Source organism: Hyperolius riggenbachi, chromosome 12 (genome assembly GCF_040937935.1).
Source record: "Hyperolius riggenbachi isolate aHypRig1 chromosome 12, aHypRig1.pri, whole genome shotgun sequence".
Taxonomy (NCBI): Eukaryota; Metazoa; Chordata; class Amphibia; order Anura; family Hyperoliidae; genus Hyperolius; species Hyperolius riggenbachi.
Window position 1 is genome coordinate 34,948,544 of NC_090657.1, and position 12,541 is coordinate 34,961,084.

Below are 12,541 nucleotides of genomic sequence, written 5' to 3' on the forward strand. Positions count from 1 at the left end.
GTTAAGGTCCACTTTAAAGCAAACCAGAAGTGAAAGGAATACGGAGGCTGCCATATTTATTTACTTTTAAGCAATACCAGTTGCCTGCCTGCTGATCCTCTGCCTCTAATACTTTTAGCCATAAACCCTGAACCAGTATGCAGATCAGCTGTGTCTGACATTATTGTCAAAACTGACAAGATTAGCTGAATACTTGTTTCTGGTGTGATTCACACACTACTGCAGCCAAGTAGATTAATAGGACTGCCAGGCAACTGGTATTGTTTAAAAGAAAATAAATATGGCAACCTCCATATTCTTCTTCCTTCAGGTACCCTTGAACTGTGCCTCAGTGCAGTCCAGAATCTAATGTCCTTAGGTGGCCATACATCAGGTGACTTGGCAACCAATCGACCAACCCGTTTGATTAATATAATCTGAATCAGCTAATCGGTGCACCCCAGTGCATGCCCGACCAACAATGCGACCAATGTCGGCTCGAAATTGGTCGCATATATATTGGTTAGACGTGCTGTAAGATGTCGGCCGTCATGGTCGATCAGGTGCGTGGTGTTAACTGCGAGCGATATTGGGAGGAGTTTTATAATTTATAAATATTTATGTAAAGTGTGGATTTATACATACCTGTCCCGTGACGCATTGTCCATCCATCTTCGGAATCCCTGCTCTTCTGTTAGACCCATACACGCCATCGGCGTATAGCACACCGGCGCATGAGTGATGTCACACAACATGCCGGCGGATGGAAGAGCGGCGGATTCGGAAGACGGACAGGCACCACGACACAGGACAGGTAATGTATAAATGCACACATTACATACACATTTATACACTAGGGTACAGCGGCCGACTCGGCGGGCTCAGCTGCTTCCCGAAAGATTTCATGCTTTAATTCGAGATCGGGAATCGAGCCCACTTAAAGCAGAACTGTAAATAGTTTTTAAACACAGTGTTTCACTTACCTGGGGCTTCTGCAAGCCCCCAGCAGCCGTCCTGTCCCACGCCAGTCCTGCCCGAGCCTCCGTTCTCCCGCCGACGCTCCGTTCCGTACCTCGACCTCGACTTTTAAGTCGATGCCAGCGCGGCTCTGGCCAAGCTTATCTTTTTTTCGCATTCCCCTCTGCAATAGCAGGGGACGCAAAGAAAGGATACGCGTGGCCAGAGCCGCGCAGACGCATTGGCCCGGCGGCGAAACCAAAAGCAGCTAGCAGCAGGAGAACGGAGGCTCGAACAGGACCGGCGCGGGACAGGACGGCTGCTGGGGGCTTGCAGAACTTTTTACACTTCCGCTTTAAGGCCTAGTTCACATTAGAAAATCGCCAGCGCAATCGCAAGCTCTGAGTGCTTCTGTGAGGGCCTCTGTAAGTGTTTTTACCTGCGCTTTTCTAAGTACTTTTGTTTAGCGATTTCTTTTTTCTTCCTGATGACACTCAGGAAGTGAACTCTTTGACCTGGAACTTAATAAATACAATATATTTATTTTAAAAAGCGCTTGCCAAATCGCTTTTCAAATCGCTTTTTTCAAGCGCTTAGTGATTTCTCTATACATTGAAGCGCACAAACGCTTAGGAAATGGTGTAGGAGCCGCGTTTCCGATCGGAAAGAAAGCTCATCGCTCATGTGAGAATACTCATATTGAGAAACATTGCTCAAGCCCTTTGAGGGCCCTTTTCCACTAGCAATCTTTAGTGTTTGCGCTGAACGCTAGCGATTGCCATTCGGCAAAATTAATAAATTTTGTTTGCACTGCATAGCAAAATCGAGGCAATAATCGCTCCTCGGCGCGATCGCGATTTAGTAAAAAACTAACTAATTGCGGTAGGTCATTTCCATGACCTACCGCGATTTCTATGTTAAAAAGCAAACCGTAGCTTTTGAAAATCACTAGCGGTTTGCGATTCAGCATCGCAATCGCCGCTAATGGAAAAGGCCCCTTAAAGAGAACCCGAGGTGGGTTTGAAGAATATTATCTGCATACAGAGGCTGGATCTGCCTATACAGCCCAGCCTCTGTTGCTATCCCAAACCCCCCTAAGGTCCCCCTGCACTCTGCAATCCCTCATAAATCACAGCCACGCTGCTGACAAACAGCTTGTCAGAACTGGCTGTGTTTATCTCTATAGTGTCAGTCTGCTGCTCTCCCCGCCTCCTGCAGAACTCCGATCCCCGCCTGCATCCCTTCCCTCCCTGCTGATTGGAGGGAAGGGATGGGGGCAGGGACCGGAGCTATGCAGGAGGCGGGGGAGCAGCCGAGACTGACACTACAGATGTAAACACAGCCTCACAGCATGGCTGTGATTTATGGGGGATTGCAGAGTGCAGGGGGACCTTAGTGGGGTTTGGGATAGCAACAGAGGCTGGGCTGTATAGGCAGATCCAGCCTCTGTATGCAGATAACATTCTTTAAACACACCTCGGGTTCTCTTTAAAGTGCTTTTGAAAAATCACCAGCACTTTTCAAAAATGAAAAGCGCTGATGGTGTGAACAGGTCTTTACACTTTTGGGAGACGGCAACTAAACCAAGCCATACATGGGTTGATTGCGCCCCTATTTGCCGATCGATCACAATCTGATGGGAATTTCATCGGACAGTAATCGATTTTTACATTGCACAGCAAATTCCATTTCCAAAGATTGCTGCAAAAATCTATCAAATCAGACATGCGACTGATAAACTGCCTAAAATCAACTGAAAGTAAATTAGTCTGCAAAATTACAGTCATATTAGTCTGGCAGATTCTATGAAAGCGCTCCAATCGATTAGGAATCGATCAGAAAAGTTGATACATGTATCGCCAAAATTACCCAACACTGTATTTTTGTAATGTGGGAGAAAGCACATGCAAACATGGAGTGAGCATACAAACCCCATGCAGATAATGTCCTACCCCGGGAAAATGGGGAGAGTGGTACTACAAGAGAGCAATAACCACTGGCGTAGCTAAGGAGCTGTGGGCCCCAGTGCAAGTTTTAATTGCCCCCCCCCTCCCCTCCAAGCACTCTATACGTAACAATTGATACGGTGCACCAAAAGCTGCCAATGGCAACTACAGTGTCAGAGGTGCAAGAAGGGGATGGGGAACAGTTTGTTAATGATTAGAGATGGCGCGAACCTCCGATTTTAGGTTCGTGAACCCCGTTCGCGAACCTTTGCGGAAGGTTCGGTTCGCGGAAAAGTTCGCGAACCGCAATAGACTTCAATGGGGATGCGAACTTTGAAAAATAGAAAAAATTATGCTGGCCACAAAAGTGATGGAAAAGATGTTTCAAGGGGTCTAACACCTGGAGGGGGGCATGGCGGAGTGGGATACACGCCCAAAGTCCCGGGGAAAAATCTGGATGTGACGCAAAGCAGCGTTTTAAGGGCAGAAATCACATTGAATGCTAAATTGCAGGCCTAAAGTGCTTTAAAACATCTTGCATGTGTATACATCAATCAGGGAGTGTAATTAGAGTTCTACTTCACACTGACGCACCAAACTCACTGTGTAACACACCGCAAATAGCTGTGCGCAACACAACAGGTAGTTATATGCAGTGAGGTGGGTTCACTGAACACAAAGGTAGTTATATGCAGTGAGGTGGGTTCACTGAACAGTAAAGGTAGTTAGATGCAGTGAGGTGGGTTCACTGAACACAAAAGGTAGTTAGATGCAGTGAGGTGGGTTCACTGAACAGTAAAGGTAGTTATATGCAGTGAGGTGGGTTCACTCAACACAACAGGTAGTTAGATGCAGTGAGGTGGGTTCACTGAACAGTAAAGGTAGTTAGATGCAGTGAGGTGGGTTCACTCAACACAACAACTAGTTAGATGCAGTGAGGTGGGTTCACTGAACAGTAAAAGTAGTTAGATGCAGTGAGGTGGGTTCACTGAACAGTAAAGGTAGTTAGTTGCAGTAAGCTGGGTTCACTGAACACAACAGGTAGTTAGATGCAGTGAGGTGGGTTCACTGAACAGTAAAGGTAGTTATATGCAGTGAGGTGGGTTCACTCAACACAACAGGTAGTTAGATGCAGTGGGCTGGGTTCACTGAACACAACAGGCAGTTAGATGCAGTGAGCTGGGTTCACTGAACACAACAGGTAGTTAGATGCAGTGAGGTGGGTTCACTGAACAGTAAAGGTAGTTATATGCAGTAAGGTGGGTTCACTCAACACAACAGGTAGTTAGATGCAGTGAGCTGGGTTCACTCAACACAACAGGTAGTTAGATGCAGTGAGCTGGGTTCACTCAACACAACAGGTAGTTAGATGCAGTGAGCTGGGTTCACTCAACACAAAGCTAGGTATATGCAGTGATGAGGTGGGTTAAGTAAACACAACAGGTACTGGGTATATGCAGTACTGGGCAGTACAATGTGCAGCTCCCTGTCACACACACAGGTAGTCACTGAATGTGCTGGGCTGCTGGCAGTGGCACACACACTATGAATTAGCAAAGCTGTGCATGCAACACAAGTGTCAGTTTGACACACAGAAAAAAAAGTACAGGATTAGCTCTGAAAAGAGATGTTGAGGGGTGCTATAAAAGCAATAATAATCATCCAGGAGCAAGCTAAGCAGCCAAGAACCTAACTAATCTGTCCCTAGGAGAACAAGTCTGCAGCAGCTGTCCCTAGTGTGTCTCTAGCAGGCACACGAGTGAGTGTAATGGCCGGCGAGCCTGCCTTATATAAGGGGGGGTGGGGCTCCAGGGCTTAATGTAGCCTGAATGGCTACAATGTGCCTGCTGACTGTGAGGCAGAGGGTCAAAGTTGACCCTCATAGTGCATTATGGGGCGAATCGAACTTCCGCAAAAGTTCGCCTGGAACCGTTCGCCGGCGAACCATTCGGCCCATCTCTATTAATGATTACCACTATTCAAAGTATCTATAGAAGTGATTATTATGAGCACAGGACCAATAGAGAGCTAATACTGCAGGTGAGGGAAGGCCCTTCGGGGCCCCTCTGGCCCAAGGGCCCCGATGCGGTCGCAACCTCTGCAACCCCTATTGCTACGCCTCTGACGATAACTTCTAAACTCATTCAGAATTATTATCATTGTCAAAAATGAAGAAGGGAGGGATCCGGACACCAGTCAATACATTCAACAGTGTCACCTTTATGAACTCCTCAAACCTTCCAACATAAATTGCAGTGAGAATGGCCTGACAGCTGTTTCGCAGGGAAACCCTGCTTCATTAGAGGTGGCAAATTACATACCCATTTTTGCAATTGGAAATCTACTCTCTGGAGGCACAGTCTCTGCACCTGCCACTCCTCAACTGCCAGCCAGAATTCTAGTGCCGATTCTTTTTCCACCATGCTCCCTCTTGTGTCCTTGCGTCATGTCCCAGTGCCGGTGGTATTTAGCGACCTGGCGGTCCATGTGAGTATGTACCGGGTCACGTCATGTGTTATAAGATCCAGGAGATCACGGAGGGACACGAAGGAGCGCACCAGCACAATACTCTGCAGGGGCCCCAGGTAGCTAGAGGGACACCGGGGGGGGGGGGGGGGGCGTACATCAAATAGAGGCGCAAGGAAATTTGGGAGCCCAGTAATGCCGATAATATAATATCGGTATTAAAGGGTACCAGAGGTGACATGTGACATGAGACATGTGTTTGTACAGTGCTAAGCACAACTGTGTTGTGTTCCTTTTTTACTTTCTCTGCCTAAAAGGTTTAAAAATCAGGTATGCAAGTGACAGGACAGGACAGTGTGAGTGTGACCACAGTGATAAGAAATTACAGTCATAAAACACTTTCCTAGCAGAAAATGGCTTCTCAGTGCAGGAAAGAGGTAAAAAGGGTCAATGGTTCATAGATTTTAGCTCCGGCACACTTCAATGAATGTGTCACTGAGCAGAAAAAAATAAACAGTAAGAATACAACTGTGGGATATCTAAAAAAAAGTCATTTCCAGGAGGATGTCTATCTTATCAGTTTATTTTCACCTTGGGTATCCTTTAAATACCAATATTTTACTATAGCTAAACCTAACTCTACTCGCACTCAAAACCCTCCCCCTTGACGCCTAACCCTTAAACCCCGCTCCCCCACACAAACAACCTACCTAACGCCTAACCCTAACACTCCCCCCCATCCCCCCCCCCCTGCAAACTACAGTACCTACCTGACACCAAACCCTTAAACCCCCCTCCCCATGCAAACTACATACCCGAGGCCTAATCTTTAAAGGGATACTGTAGGGGGGTCGGGGGAAAATGAGTTGAACTTACCCGGGGCTTCTAATGGTCCGCCGCAGACATCCTGTGCCCGCGCAGCCACTCACCGATGCTCCGGCCCCGCCTCCAGTTTACTTCTGGAATTTCAGACTTTAACCCATTCAGGTTTCCTTGGTTTTCACGAGAGAAATGTTCACCTCCCATTCATTAGCCTATAACTTTATCACTACTTATCACAATGAACTGATCTATATCTTGTTTTTTCCGCCACCAATTAGGCTTTCTTTGGGGGGTACATTTTGCTAAGAGCCACTTTACTGTAAACGCATTTTAACAGGAAGAATAAGAAAAAAATGGAAAAATTCATTATTTCTCAGTTTTCAGCCATTATAGTTTTAAAATAATACATGCCTCCATAATTAAAACTCACGTATTGTATATGCCCATATGTCCCGGTTATTACACCGTTAAAATTATGTCCCTATCACAATGTATGGCGACAATATTTTATTTGGAAATAAAGGTGCATTTTTTCCATTTTGCATCTATCACTATTAACAAGTTTAAAATAAAAAAAATATAGAAATATTTCATCTTTACATTGATATTTAAAAAGTTTAGACCCTTAGGTAAATATTTACATGTTTTTTGTTTTTTTTTATTGTAATGGTTTTTTTTTTTATAGTAAACATTTTATTTGGGTAGTTTTGGGAGGGTGGGAGGTAAACAATAGATTTATAGTGTAAATGTGTGTTGATTTTAATTTATTTTTATTTTCAGTTGTAGTATTACTTTTTGTTCACAAGATGGCGGCCATGAGTTTGTTTACATGACGTCACTCTAAGCGTAACACCTGCTTAGAGTGGCGCATCGGGAAGGGAACGGCCAGAAAAGGCGCAGCTTCCGAGAGAAGCTGTCGCTTTTTCAGCGGGGGAGAGGAATCAGTGATCGGGCACCATAGCCCGATACATTGATTCCCTGGCTACCGAATCTGCGGCCGGGAGTGCGCGTGCACGCGCGCGATCGGCCGCGGGGGCGCGCGGTAGCGCACGTAGTTTCTACGTCCAGGAACCAAGATAGGTTAAAGTCTGAAAACCACTGCGCCTGCGTTGCCGTGTCCTCGATCCCGCTGATGTCACCAGGAGTGTATGGCACAAGCCCAGTATAGTCTGTGTCTGCGCAGTACGCTCCTGGTGACATCAACGGGATCAAGGACATGGCAACGCAAGCACAGTGGTTTTCAGACTTTAAAGTCTGAAATTCCAGAAGTGAACCGGAGGCGGGGCCAGAGCATCGGTGAGTGGCTGCGCGGGCACAGGAGGTCTGCGGGGGACCATTAAAAGCCCCGGGTAAGTTCAACTCATTTTCCCCCGACCCCCTACAGCAGGGCCGGGCCGAGGCAGAGGCAAGAGAGGCTCCAGCCTCAGGGCGCAGTGTAGGAGGGGGCGCATAACTTACTCAGAAATAGGAAAATGGGATACATGGCAGTGACTGCAAGCCAGATAACTAGAGATTAAGGTGTTGGTGGCCCTGGGGCGCCTCTCAGTCAAATAGCAATCAGTGTGTAAGGGCTGGGGTTGCATGGATGGAGGGGCGCACTTTGGTGTCTCAGCCTTGGGTGCTGGAGGACCTTGTCTCTGCCCTACAGTATCCCTTTAAATCCCCAAACTACCTACCTAACGCCTAATTACCTGCCCACTCCCCACCCCATCGCCAAGTCTGCACCCCATAGGCGCATTGAGACATAATTTGGGTGCATGATACATTGTGGTATGCATCAGTGCCCACATTTCCGCTCCGGTGCCCAAATACCGCTAAAATACATTTGCGCCCCAAATAGTCCAGTTTCCACATCCTGGGGGCCCTGTTACGTACATACCACCGAGCCCCCGCCATGCCAATGTCCCTGACCCCTTTCAAATAAAAAGAAAAAACCCAACCTGCCCCATCTATAATGTCAGTCACTTTCAGGCGGAAATCTACTAGCATTAGCCATGTTGTTGCACCAATCCTGGGCAGATTCGATCAAAGTGGTCTTATCTGCCAGGGAAAATTGTATAGTGTATGGGCAGCTTTAACTGTCCTCCAACGTCTGTGGAGGACTTTAGTCAGGATGCATAACTTGCTCAGCCGGGTCTATCTGAAAATGGCGCCTGAGAATAATGGCGCACGGTGTTGCCGCTAATCCGTTTGCCGCTTATCGCTATTTAACGTTAAAGCCTTATTGTTATTTAGCGTTAAAGCCTTATCGTTATTTAGCGTTAACACATAGAACCCTCTCTGTACCTATCCCTAACCCATAAACCCCCCCCCCGGTGGTGCCTAACCCTAACCACCCCCCTGGTGGCGCCTAACCCTAACCACTCCCCTGGTGGTGCCTAACCCTAACCATCCCCCTGGTGGAGCCTAACCCTAAGACCCCCCTAGTGGTGCCTAACCCTGAGACCCCCCTGGTGGTGCCTAATCCTAAGACCCCCAGTGGTGCCTAACCCTAACCACTCCCCTGGTGGTGCCTAACCCTAAGACCCCCCGGTGGTGCCTAACCCTAACCACCCTCCTGGTGGTGCCTAACCCTAACCACCCCCCTGGTGGTGCCTAACCCTAAGACCCCCCTGGTGGCGCCTAACCCTAACCACTACCCTAGTGGTAACCCTAACCACCCCCCTGGTGGAGCCTAACCCTAAGACCCCCCTAGTGGTGCCTAACCCTGAGACCCCCCTGGTGGTGCCTAATCCTAAGACCCCCAGTGGTGCCTAACCCTAACCACTCCCCTGGTGGTGCCTAACCCTAAGACCCCCCCGGTGGTGCCTAACCCTAACCACCCTCCTGGTGGTGCCTAACCCTAAGACCCCCCCCAGTGGTGCCTAACCCTAACCACCCTCCTGGTGGTGCCTAACCCTAACCACCCCCCTGGTGGTGCCTAACCCTAAGACCCCCCCTAGTGGTGCCTAGCCCTAAGACCCCCCTGGTGGTGCCTAATCCTAACCACTCCCTTGTTGGTGCCTAACCCTAACCACCCTCTGGTGGTGCCTAACCCTAACCACCCCCCTGGTGGTGCCTAACCCTAACCACCCCCCTGGTGGTGCCTAACCCTAACCACCCCCCTGGTGGTGCCTAACCCTAAGACTCCCCCCCTGGTGGTGCCTAGCCCTAACCTTGACAGTGTTACATTAAATTCATTCACTGTTTTGCAGTTAAATAACGTCTGCAGTTTGGCTTATGTAGGGCGCTATTGATAAATAACGTTACTGTGCACAATAACGTCTGCTGTTTGGCATATGAACGGCACTATTGATAAATAACGTTACTGTGTGCCGTTTTTCTTCTTTTTTCCCTGTGCGCCATGATTATGCAGTACTAATGATAAATAGCGATAAGCGTATCTTTTTAATGCGGCGCCATTTGTATGCATAGGCGCTGTGCACCATTATTCACTGATCCATGCTCAGCCACCTATACAGGCAGCTTTTTTTAAACAGTTGTAAAATTTAACAGCTGAAAGAAAAAACAAAGTGAAGGCCGCTTCTTTCATCAGCCCAGCCATCTTATCACATGTGACATTATCTATATTGCTGTTACCTAATACACTGCTTACATTGGTGTGAGTCAAGGAAGCCAGAGTCCCCAGATCACAGCCCATTATATAGACACAATGCAGATACGGAAAGTGGGCTATAGATTTGCAGATAACCAAGGGAACTCTGGTGCAGCTTTGTATTTTGGGTATAAGTTCTCTTATCTTATTCTAGGGACAGGGGTCTCAAACTCGCGGCCCGCGGGCCATTTGCGGCCCTCGATACAATATTTTGTGGCCCCCTGCCGGCAAAAGCTTCCTTATAGTTCGCTTCAGTGCTCCCAAGTAATCCGCCGCATCCCCGCCGCTAAACGCCCGTGGGGCAATACGGCAGCATTTCCTGGAAGGGGCAGAGCTTTCAGCTTTAGCTCTGCCCCTCCTGACATCAATCGTCGCACGGATCGCCGCCTCTCCCCGCCCCTCTCTGTGAAGGAAGAGTGAGAGGGGCGGGCAAAGATTGACGTCAGGAGGGGCAGAGCTGAAGTTCAAAGCTCTGCCCCTTCCAGGAAATGCCGGCGGATTGCCCCCCGGGCGATTTGGGGGCTCTGCAGCCCTCGTTTTGTGGCGGGGACGCGGCGGATTACTTGTAATGGGAGCACTGAAGCGAACTATAAGGTAAAATAGGCAAAATATTTCACTTCAGTGTGAATTTGATTTTGAAATAATAATCAATGCAAGGGATGGGGGGACGAAGCTGCTGGTTGTGAAATCCCTTATGCGGCCCAGCCCCATCCTGACTTTGCCTCCTGTGGCCCCCAGGTAAATTGAGTTTGAGACCCCTGTTCTAGGAGATTATAGCAGACTTCACGGCACAGAGGGAGGAAGGTGCATACCGCATCTGAACACTGTCTCTCCGGGCCGAGGCAGAGGCGAGAGAGGCTCCAGCCTCAGGGCACAGTGTAGGAGGGGGCGCACAACTCACTCAGCCATCATTCTCCTATTGTGTATGAAGCAGAGAGAAATAAGAAAAGGGGATACATGGCAGTGACTGCAAGCCAGATAATTAGAGATGAGGCTGGGTGCACACTTAGCAGTGCGGGAAACATCGCATTTTTATGCATATGCATTTGTATTGCGCTTTCCATGCGTTTTCTATGTGTTTGCGTTTTTGTTTCCGCACATGAGTTTTTGTGCGTTTTGCATGCATTTTTACACGTTTGCGGTTCGCATTTACAAATCGTATTTGCGTTTTGTGTGCGTTTCCATGCGTTTTTCTATTGCGTTTTATGCAAATCACTAGGAAGATAACAGGAAGCAGAAATACATCAGAAAACATTGGTTTTTTTAAAAAAAATAAAAAAACGCATATAAAAACGCATACAAAACGCATTAAATTGCGTCACCATTGACTTTCATTATGTGCGTTTTTGAAAAGTATGCAACAAAACCAGCGTTTTTAAAAATGCTACAAAACACATATGCATTTTTATATGCATTTTTTGGTGCGGCCCATTGACTAACATTGCATGCAAAAACGCACCTGGAGGTCGGCCTGACATCATTGCCGGGGACTGGGACAGAGCTGCGGCGAACGGCTGCAGGCAGGGCTGCGGCGAGGGACATGCTGAGAGCTTGGGGCTGGAGGAAGCCCCGGGTAAGTAGCGCTTATTTTGTTACATTTGCCTGATAACTCCTTTAAGGTGTTGGGGGGTTGGGAGCCCTGGGCTGCCTCTTAGGCCTAGTCCACACTAAGTCCAGAAACGTATCTGTGGCTTCGTTTTACAGCCCTGATGAAAAACGGAGCCCCGGATACAAATGTTAAAAACAGCAGCCGTCTTCACCCAAGAAAAAAACAGATCTGTCTGCGTTTGCGGGGACCCGTTTTCAAAACCTGAACGGAAGGTCCGGATCTGCTGCATTTTCATGCAACGGATCTGGACCCGGATACACGCAGGGGTAATGGCAGGCAATGGAAAGATGGATTTCCCTCTACACAGGAAAATTTTGACACAGAAACTGACCTGTTTCTGTGTCACAGCCTGGGGGGGGTTTCAATAATTTCAAGATAGTATAAAAACAATATAATGTATCAGGCGGCGAGCGGGGAATTTACTTCCTTGCGTCCCACCGCTGCCGCGTCACTTCCGGTAATGCCGTCCTCTGATGTCCACTGGACGGCATTACAGGAAGTGACGTGGCGAGCGGTGGAGTGCAAGGAAGTACGTTCCCCGCTCGCCACCTGCTACATTATATTGATTTTAAACTATGTTTAAATGATTAAAACTAGCTGGAGGGGGAGCGGGGACGGGAGTCCCAGGTGAGGGAGAGGGGGGGACCGACCCCCTCCCCACCGCTGCCCCCTTACTGCCTGCTCTCCCCTTCAGCATGGCTTTTTCTTGCTCTCAGAAGCCATTTTCTGGTAGGAAAGTGTTTTATAGTTGGAATTTCTTATCAGTGAGGGTCACACTGTAGTCACTTCCTGTCTGAGTCAGCCACTTACATACCTGATATTTAACTCTTTCAGGCAGAGAAAGAAAAAAAGGAACACAGCATAGTTATTTGTGTGCTAGGCACTGTACAAGTGTACATACACATGTTTATCTCATCATGTCACACGTCACTTCGGGTATCCTTTAAGTATAAAGGTTACACCTCACTTCAATACACGCACCGATAAGCCAACACAAGCAATTGGAGGTGAGTGTAACTGACTCTTCTATAGGGTAGATTTCACAGGAAAACTTGATAGGCTGAACTTTCCCAGCTTTTAGTTATTGTTCCCCTGAACCAGAGGCTGTCGGCTGAGCGCCTGCCTGGCAATCCACGCAGGATTACGCAAGACAGGAATTAAACCAGT